Source organism: Carcharodon carcharias, chromosome 1 (assembly GCF_017639515.1).
Source record: "Carcharodon carcharias isolate sCarCar2 chromosome 1, sCarCar2.pri, whole genome shotgun sequence".
Taxonomy (NCBI): Eukaryota; Metazoa; Chordata; class Chondrichthyes; order Lamniformes; family Lamnidae; genus Carcharodon; species Carcharodon carcharias.
In genome coordinates, this window is record NC_054467.1 from 55,612,520 (window position 1) to 55,622,492 (window position 9,973).

General features: G+C 45.1%; 1 protein-coding gene across 1 annotated transcript in view; it reads right to left on the reverse strand.

The window, feature by feature from the left end:
- The window catches only part of fstl5 (follistatin-like 5), a 1,008,072-nt gene extending 1,006,106 nt beyond the window's left edge, over positions 1-1,966 (reverse strand). Inside the window, exon 1 of the mRNA XM_041200324.1 lies at positions 1,903-1,966. The gene's annotated coding sequence lies outside the window, so the exon portion shown is untranslated. The remainder of the gene's footprint in view (positions 1-1,902) is intronic.
- Positions 1,967-9,973: the final 8,007 nt, after the last annotated feature.

The window sequence follows — 9,973 nt, forward strand, 5'->3', positions numbered from 1 at the left end:
TCTCTCCTGTCTTCTACCTTATCACACTTTTCCTTTTGCTCTTTCTTCCACCCCCCCCCCCCCCCCCCCCCCCACCGTCTGTTACTCAGTACTTATTTAAAACCTGTTACATCACTAACATTTTCCAATTCCAACTAAAGGTCACAGACATTACACGTTAACTCTGTTTCTCTCTCCACAGATGCTGTTTGACGTGCTGAGTATTTCCAGAATCACTATTTAAAATTATTTAAAATGCGTTATAAATTCACATACAATCATAGTTATTTGAGAGGTTAAAAATACATGAGCTTGTGACAAGTCAGACAGTTCAAATTGCATGGTAAACGACGAATAGATAACAAGACTGAAATTTCCATTCAACACCAGCAAATCTTCAAACTATTGGTGATCTCAGAAAAAAATCACCCCAATTACAATCTCCAGTAAGATCCTCTAAAACCTCTACCACACGTAAACACGCCATCTCATCGTATATGTCATGAAGATAGCGCACTGCACGTAAATCAGATTCTGAATATTGTTGATGTTTGAAGTTTTTATGTAGCTTTTGCAAAAATCGGCGGTTCCTGGTCAATTACTTCGTATGGGAGTTTACTATTTCGGAAACACAAATGGGTTATGCTTGGCCAAGAAAAACAAATGTTTTCTCCACATGTTCCGGATGGATTACATTATTAGGAAGCATATCCCTGTCCCCAACAGTTTCTCAAGCAGTCCCTTCCCAAATGTACACACCCATTAGTACTGAGCACTAAAAATATTCTTAATTATAGCATATATTTTCAGCACAATCTCAAAATGTAGCTTCTAGTATTTTATATGAATAACTTCAAGAATTTAATTTCCCCTTTGTTGTATGATTGTTGCAATTTTAAAATAACTCTGAAGCTTTATTCTACTGAGTACTTTATTTGTTAGCAAAAATATAAAGATATGAATATCGTCAGGCAACCACCTCTAAAATGGGGTAAAATAACCGCCAGAAGGATTACTGGCGGCAGTTATGGTAAATCTCATCAAAGGAGATTGAAGTGTCTGACACTTTGTAGGCTTTTAATATATTCTCTCGAAAGCTCGGGTCAATGAATAAAAAGCTCAGCTGATTCACATGTAAATTGAGGCTGAACCTCATCCCACACCAGAGCGCTCAATAACACAGCCAGTCTCCCCACAGCTGCCAAATGCTGCCCTGCATCAGCCCTCTGCATTTGCAGCCGCTTACAATGCCGTGCAAGTTAAGACTTCTCCATTTTTTCAAACAGAGCGCGACCAAAGCAGAGGGGAAAATTGGAATTGCCTTAAAGCTTTGCTTATCTGAAATGTTTCAATAACAGTTGTTGTTGACTCTGAGGCGCAAGGTGAAAGGCGAAAGCGCCCATTAAAAGCCTCAAACTACCCTCCAAAATCCAGAATGTACATCTCGTCCTTCACCGACAGCAATTTACACGTGATCTGAAATGGGTGTTGTTAGTGTGGCTAAGAGGAAGCCTCGGGCAAACTCTGGGCACCTGCAGAATGTTGCGCCAATTGTCTAGATTTATCACTTTTAAGTTAGTCTATGAGCCTTACAGTACGTGACAGATTTCCAATTGCATCAGCGGCATTACTGCACAAAATGTTGAACATCGTCTGCTGTTACTTTCCATAATAGTTGCAAGCTATTTTTTCTGTAGTTACAACACTGTATTTATTCAATTTATTTATCGCCTAGTCTGAGTGATTTTCCCCTTTACAAATGCTTGTTGATTAGCATTGGCGCCTTGTATTCATAAAATTTTTAGAACTGGGTACTGAAAAATACTGCCATCATGTAACGGTTCACGAACAAATACAACCCACTTTCAATAGTTAGTACTCCATCTATCCCCCAATATATTTATATATACATAACCTTCTTACCTGTTTGACAGACTTCGCGGTGTTGAGAAGCAATGCAATTTCTGTTCACAGCTCAAGCACCTCAGTATACACGGGAAAAAAGACGCGCAAATTGAATTTGTCCGTCAAACCAAAACAAAAAACAGCTAACAGAGGTGGGGGGGGGGGGGGTGGAATCAGCTCAGCGTGTAAGTGAAAGAAGCGGAATGGAGATAAAGGCAGCAATAATCCTCTATCGGAAATGTGGGTCTGAGAAGAGCTGGCTGCTGCCCGCTATCCGGTGCACTCTGGCTGAGCACGGAGCTCCAGCAGACGGAGGCGCTGCGCTCCCTATCTCTCCGTACAGTTACTGTACAACCAGCACTGAGTGAATGAACAGCTCCCAGAGAAGCTACCTCGCCCCACCCCGCCAACTATATTTACATATAGGGAGCAGACTAGCCAATGGCGCCCCAGAGCTCACTTCCACCTGCTGAGGGGCGGGAGTCAGGAAGCCGAACTCTTCCACCTAAATCCTGCAGCCTGTCAACTGAGCCAGAAGGTATTCCCATTTCTAAATGTGACACATGCTCATAAAGTATACCCATTTTTACTGTAAAACATTTGTCCATTAAAGATATCTACGATGTCATTCCAGCTGACTGAGTAACTACGATAAAGGGCACTGGCTGCAAAATTCCACTCGGTAGCACGCTGCTACTGGTAGTATGGAAGCCCCAGATTCCAAAAATGATTGCTAGGACACTTCCAGCCACTTCAGATGCAGCGTCGTATGTGTGGCATGCCGTGGCTAAGAGTGGCTAGCACTAGCATGCTGTGCCCATGCCAGATCACAGAATCTTTACAGTGCAGGAGGCCATTTGGCCGATCGAGTCTGCACTGGCTCGCTGAAAGAGCATTCTACCTAATCCCACTCCCCTACCTTATCCCCATAACAGTGCACATTCGTTTTTTTTTCAGATAGCAATCCAATTCCCTTTTGAATACCTCAGACAAACCTGTTTCCACCACCCTTTCAGGAAGTTCGAACCAGACTCCAGCCACCCTCTGGGTGAAAAAATTTTTCCTCACATCATCCTTTTGTCCATTATTTTGAATTTGTGCCCTCTAGTTCTTGATGTTTTGAGTGGGAACAGTTTCTCACTATTTACTCTGTCCATACTCCTCAGGATCTTGAATACCTCTAGCAAGTCTCCTCTCTGCCTACTTTTCTCCAAGGAAAACAGTCCCAATCTCTCCAATATATCCTCATAGCTACAGCTCCTTATCCTTGGAATCATTCTTGAGAATCTCCTCTATACTCTCTCCAATGCCTTCACATCCTTCCTCAAGTACTGTGCCCAGAACTGGACACAGCACTCCAGGTGAGGCCTAACTAGTGTCTTATACAAGTTTGACATGATCTCCTTACTGTTGAACTCAATGCCCCTATTAATAAAACCAAGGATACCATACACTTTATTAAATGCTCGCTCAACATGCCTTGCCATTTTCAATGAACTATGTTAATATACACCGAGGTCTCTTTGTTCCTGCTTTAGAGTTTCTTCCTTTATTTTATACCATCTCACCAGATTCTTCCTGCCAAAATGAATCACCTCACAATTCTCTGCATTGTACTTCATCTGCCATTTGTCTGCCCAATCCATCAACATGTGTAGGTCCTTATAAAGTTCAAGACTATACTCATCACAGTTAAGAACGTTTCCTATCTTCATATCATCTGCAAATTCTGAAATCATGCCCTGCATACCACAGTCTAGGTCATTAATATATATCAATAAGAGCAAGGGTTCCAACACTGACCCCTGGGGAACTCCACTACAAACCTTCCCCCAATCTGAAAAACAACCATTTATCACTACTCCCTGTTTGCTGTCACTCAGCTGATTTCTTATCCAAGTGCCTACTTTCCCTTTTATTCCATGAGCTAGAATTTTGCCCATTAGTCTATTGTGTGACACTGTATCAAATGCCTTTTCAAAATCCACATACACCACATCAATAGAGTTGCCCTTATCAACTTTCTCTGTTATCTCGTCAAAAAACTCCAGCAAGTTAGTTAAACATGATTTTCTCTTAATGAATCCATGCTGGATTTCCTTAATTATCCCACACCTGTCTAAGTGACTACAGATCTTGTCCCAAACTATAGTTTCCAGAAGCTTTCTTACCACTGAAGTCAAACTGACTGGTCTGTAGTTGCCGGCATTATCCTTGCATCCCTTTTTGTAAAAGCATGTAATATTCGCAATTCTCCAGTCCTCCTGCACCACCCCTGTGTCCAAGGATGACTGGAAGATTATCACCAGTGCCTCTGAAATTTCCACTCTCATCTCCCTCTGTATCCTTGGATGCATCTCATCTGGTCCTGGTATATTATCACTTATAAGTAAATATAGCCTTTCTAATATCTCATCCTTCTCAATTGTAAATTATTTGAGTGCACCAGATACCTCCTTTCTCACCTCAGCCTGGGTAGCATCTTCTTCCTTTGTAAAGGCAGATGCAAAGTACTCATTTAATACCTCCACTACTTCTCCTGCCTCCACATGCAAATCTTTTTTATCCCTGGTTGGCCTTACCCTTTCTTTTACCACCCTTTTATTATGTACATGCTTATAGAAGACCCCTGAGAATCCCTTTTATGTTAGCCACTAGTCTCTTTTCATGCTCCCTCCTTGCTTTTTGATTTTTTTTTCATTTCCCCTCTTGTCCACCTTTATTCAGCCCGATTCTCCATTGTATTTTCTACCTAACATCTGTCACACTTCAGCCATTTTATCATCACCTCTATTTCTCATCATCCAGCATGTTCTAGATTTATTTGTCCTACTTTTCCCCTTCAAGGGGATATACCTTGACATTGCTTGCAATACTATCTCTTTGAAAGTAGTTCATTATTCAACCACTGTCTTTTCTGCCAACGTTTGATTCCAATTCACTTGATTCATGTATTCTCATGCCATCGAAGTTGGCTTTCCTCCTATTAATTATCCCTGCTCTGGATTGTTCTCCGTCCATTTCCATGACCAATCTAAATCTTATGATACAATGGTCACTGTCTTCTAGATGCTTTTCCACTGTTAATTGATTCATTCATTCGCCAGAACCAGGTCCAAAAGTGCCTGCTCTCTCATTGGGCCAGAAACATACTGCTACAGAAAATTATCTTGAACACACTCCAGAAACTTTTGGCCCTCTTGTCCTTTTGCACTATTCCTATCCCAGTCTATATTTGGATAATTTGGATAATGAAGTCCCCTATTATAATTGTTCTATAATTCTTGCACTGCTCTGTAATTTCTTTGCAAATTTGTTCCTCTACATCCCTTCCACTAGTAGATGCATGTAGAGTGGGTAGACTGTGATGTGGAATAGACACTAATGCTGATTTGGTGCATGGTCTGTCATTTTGGACCACACAGGTCCTGTTACCACCCATTCTTAATCATGGGGAACCCCCACCCTACCCACTGGTGCTATTTAAAGGGCTAACCCAGCTTCCAGGTGAGGTGCTTTTGACTTAATTTTGCTGGTGCAGAGTTTCTGTAAGTACTTTGTTCCGTGCTATTGAAGAAGTTTTGCAAATATTTTGCAGTTTCAAGGAAGTAGTCCTGGATCTTGATAAAAAGGTCTCAAATGGAGTAATCTGTCCAAGTCTGGGCACTACACTTTTGAATGCATGCAAAGGCATTTGAAAGGATTCATTAAAATATTATGAAAATGGTTCCAAGGATGAGGAACTTCGTTTATGTGGATAGATGGATAGATTGGAGAAGTTGGGACTGTTCTCTTTGGAGGAGAAGTTTGAGATGAGGTTTGATAAAGGTATTCAAAATCATGAAGGGTTTGGACAGAACAGAGAGGTAGAAACTGTTCCCATTGGTGGAAGGATTGAGAACTACAGGACAACCATTTAAGGTGATTTCATGCAGCGAGTGGTTAGGATCTGGAGTGCACTGCCTGAGTGGGTCTAGGTGAATTGATCTTGCAAAGAGCCAGCACAGATGGCTGAATGTCTTCCTTCTGTGTTTTAACCATTCCATGATTCAATGAGTTGTTTAGCCTGTCAAGAGAAAGACTACTTCAGCATGGAGTCTGTAGTTGCTGCCCTCCCTGGTACAGGTGCAGGCCCCCCCTCTGTTGCTGCAGCAACTTGGTGTCACTGGCAGAGGGGCTGAGGAATTGCTGTCCACAACAGGAGTGTACAGAGAGGAGCACCCAGATGCACAAAGCAGCCTCTCCTCATTCCTTATAAGACATAATTGCACCTTCCTGCTGACTTGAAAAAGATGAGGAGCTAGTGGGATCTCCAAGAACCTCAACCCCCTCTCATTTTGCCACTGCTGCATACAGCTCATGGATAAAGGGATGACATGCATTCAGGGAGAAGTCAGCACAGACACCGCGACTCAGAAGGCGATCGAGGAGAAGGGCTTTTGTAGTCAACAGGAGGAAGAGCATCCAACAGAGTGCGGTAGTGAGAAGTGACTCAAACATTCTGGGAGAAGTCAGCACAGACACCGCGACTCAGAAGGCGATCGAAAAGGACTCTTGCCTCAACAGGAGGAAGAGCATCCAACAGAGGTCAGTAGTGAGAAGTGACTGAAGCATTCTGGGAGAATGACGTTCTGATGCAGACACCATGACTCAGAAGGGGATCAAGGAGAAGGACTCTTGCACTCAACAGGAGGAAGAGCATCCAACAGAGGGCAGTAGTGAGAAGTGACTGATCGCTTCTCGGCCTTTTGGCTAAGATCAAGTGTAGTCGTGAAGCGATGGCTATAGCCTGTCGAGCCCCATACCATGGGGTACCTAACACTGTCCAGGTCACGGTGAAGGACAGCGAAGGAGGAGCACCCATGGATCGAGCCTTCTTCATCAAGTGGATCCTGTTGAAGGCATGTGGATTTGAAGCGGAGGAGATCTACTCCATGCAAGACTTCCCCAGCGCTGGATGTTTCAACGTGACTTTCAAGTGAGTGGCAGCTTGCGTCAAGTTCCTGAAGGTGTTTGAGGAGAAGAGAGACCAGCCAGAGATCAAGATCCTGACGCTGGAGCTGCTCTTTGTTCTGCCGTTGCAACGGGACTGTGTGGCGATGGTGCATCTCTACAACCCCTATGTCCCTGTCGCCGATGTGTTCACCTTCTTCACCAGGTACATCGACAAGGTTGGGAGCTGCACCGAGGTTAGAGACGCCTTCGGGATTTGGACATGCAAACACCAGCTTAAGATCACGCTCAAGACCGATGGTAAGGGAGCCATCTTCCACCCTCCTTCCATCTTCGCTATCGGGGGAAGCTGTGGCTACCTTGTCTACGCTGGGCAGCCCAAACTTTGTCGCTCATGCAGCAAGTTGGGTCATGTGGCGGCCAACTGCAGCGTCGTCCTCTGCAAGAACTGCAAACAACAAGGGCACCAGACAAAGGACTGCAAACAGACTAAGTGCTGCTAATTCTACAGGACCTGCCCCAAATGCTGCCTCACTTATGCAAAGGCAGCCAAAGCCAACGAGGGGGAAGCATAAGAAGTGCTTCGTGTCACTACTACCAAGGACACTCGCAACACTTCAACCACCATGGCCCCCAACAGGACAAAGGAGGACAGGGAGAGAGACAAGGTGGAGGAAAAGATTGAGGCAGCAGACAGCCAATCAACAGCACTGCCCCCTGAACCTCCCACTCCTCAGGAGAGCGAATCAATGGAGGAGGAGGAAGCAGTGGAAAATCAGCATGAGTGGCAGCTGGTGAAGAGAGCCAAAAGGAAGAAGGGGCTAAGAAGGGACCAAGCCACTTCCCAGACAAGTGGGAAGAGGCGTCTCCCATCCAACACAGATGACAAGGGCAGCTGTGCTTCGGACGAAGAAGTGCCAGGGCAGCCCCTACAGAAGAAGCGGCGAAGCTCTAGGGAGTTGGAGGACGAGACACCCGAGCTTCAGAATATTGGAGACAATGAGGAGACCAGCGCACCCCAACTTTGTCCACAACCCGAAGAGGCCAGCGCACCCCAGCCCCAGGAATCTGGGAGCAGTGAGGCACTCAGAGCACCCCAGCTCTGGGAAGCCAGGAGCAGCAATGCCCCAGAGGGGTAGAGGATTGGAGAAGCTTCTCCAACAGAGGACAGTTCAAATCCCGTTCTTTGCACAAACCCCCAGATGCCACCTGAGCAGAACACTGCCAATGGGGAGTTTCAGGACAGTTTCCTCAGCCCATCCAAAGTGAGGCTATTTGTGAACACTATGGGTATGCAGGAGCAGACCAAAGGTCTGGGACTCTCAGAGGCAACAGGGTTGGTAAGAGACTAAATGCTCTAAAATGGATGTAAAGATTGTATCCATAAATGTGCATAGCATTAAATCTATCACGCAATGTGTTGCGACCTTAGACTGCCTTGCCAAGGTCAAAGCTGACCTGTTGTTTCTGCAGGAGTGTGCGATACCGCACCTCAGCTCCTACAGGCAATGGAGACAATGGTGGTCTCACGGGCTATCGATCTGGTTGGGTGGAAACGACTATCGTTCCTCCGGCCTGGGTATTCTGCTGTGGGGAGGCAACTTCACCGTCTCCGAGGTTAAGGAGGTGGTGGGCGGGTGCCTCCTCGTAGCAGACGTAATGTACAAGAATGCTCCACTCCAGTTAATTGACGTGTACGCCCTGGGACAAAAGGCCGAGCAGTTTTTCAGCAACTCCCACTGCTGCTGGTGACTTCCAGGCCAGTCATTCTGCGCGGTGACTTCAACTGCATCATTGATGCGGCTGGACGATCCGGCAGGGCCGACAGCAGATTGGACGTTACGTCCAGATCCCTGATGGAAACAGTTAAGGATGCCAAGCTGCACGACGTGTTCAGCAACCCTGCAGACGGAGCGCAGCGTAGATACACCTGGTCGCGGCCTGACGGGCCCATCTGATCCTGACATGATATTCCCTCGGACCTTGAGGGAGACTAGTGTAGAAATTGCAGGGGCCCTGGCAGAAATATTTAAAATGTCCTTAGCCACGTGTGAGGTGCCGGAGGATTGGAGGGTAGCTCATGTTGTTCCGTTGTTTAAAAAAGGCTCCAAAAGTAAACCAGGTAATTACAGGTGAGCCTGACATCAGTAGTAGGTAAATTATTGGAAGGTTTTCTGAGAGATCGGATATATAATTATTTGGACAGCCAAGGGCTGATTAAGGATAGTCAGCATGGCTTTGTGCGTGGTAGATCGTGTTTAACGGACCTGGTAGAGTTTTTTGAGGAGGTTACTATGAAAGTAGATGAAGGAAAGGCTGTGAATGTTGTCTACATGGACTTTAGTAAGGCCTTTGACAAGGTCCCACATGGGAGGTTAGTTCAGAAGGTTGGTATCCATGGAGAGGTTGTAAACTGGATTTGAAATTGGCTGTGTGGGAGAAGACAGAGAGTGGTAGTGGATGATTGCTTCTCAGACTGGAGGTCTGTGGAGGAGTGGTGTGCCTCAGGGATCTGTGCTAGGACCATTGTTGTTTGTTGCCTATATTAATGATTTGGATGATAATGTAGTGAATTGGATCAGCAAGTTTGCTGATGACACTAAGATTGAAGACATTGTGGAAAGCGAGGAAGGCTTTCAAAGCTTACAGAGAGATCTGGACCAACTAGAAAAATGGGCCAGGAAATGGCAGATGGAATTTAATGCAGAAAAGTGTGAGGTGTCACATTTTGGAAGGTCAAACCAAGGTAGGACATATACAGTAAATGGAAGGGCACTGAGGAGTGCAGAGGAACAAAGGGATCTGGGAGTTCAGATACATAGTTCCCTGAAAGTGGCGTCACAGGTAGACAAGGTTGTAAAGAAAGCTTTTAGCATACTGGCCTTCATAAATCAAAGTATTGAGTATTGGAGTTGGGATGTTATGGTGAGGTTGTATAAGACATTGGTGAGGCCAACTTTGGAGTATTGTGTGCAGTTCTGGTCACCTAACCACAGGAAGGATATCAGTAAGATTGAGAGAGTGCAGAGAAGATTTACTAGGATGTTGCCAGATTTTAAGGACTTGAGTTACAGGGAAAGATTAAACAGGTTTGGACTTTATTCCTTGGAGCGTGGAAGAATGAGGGGAGATATGA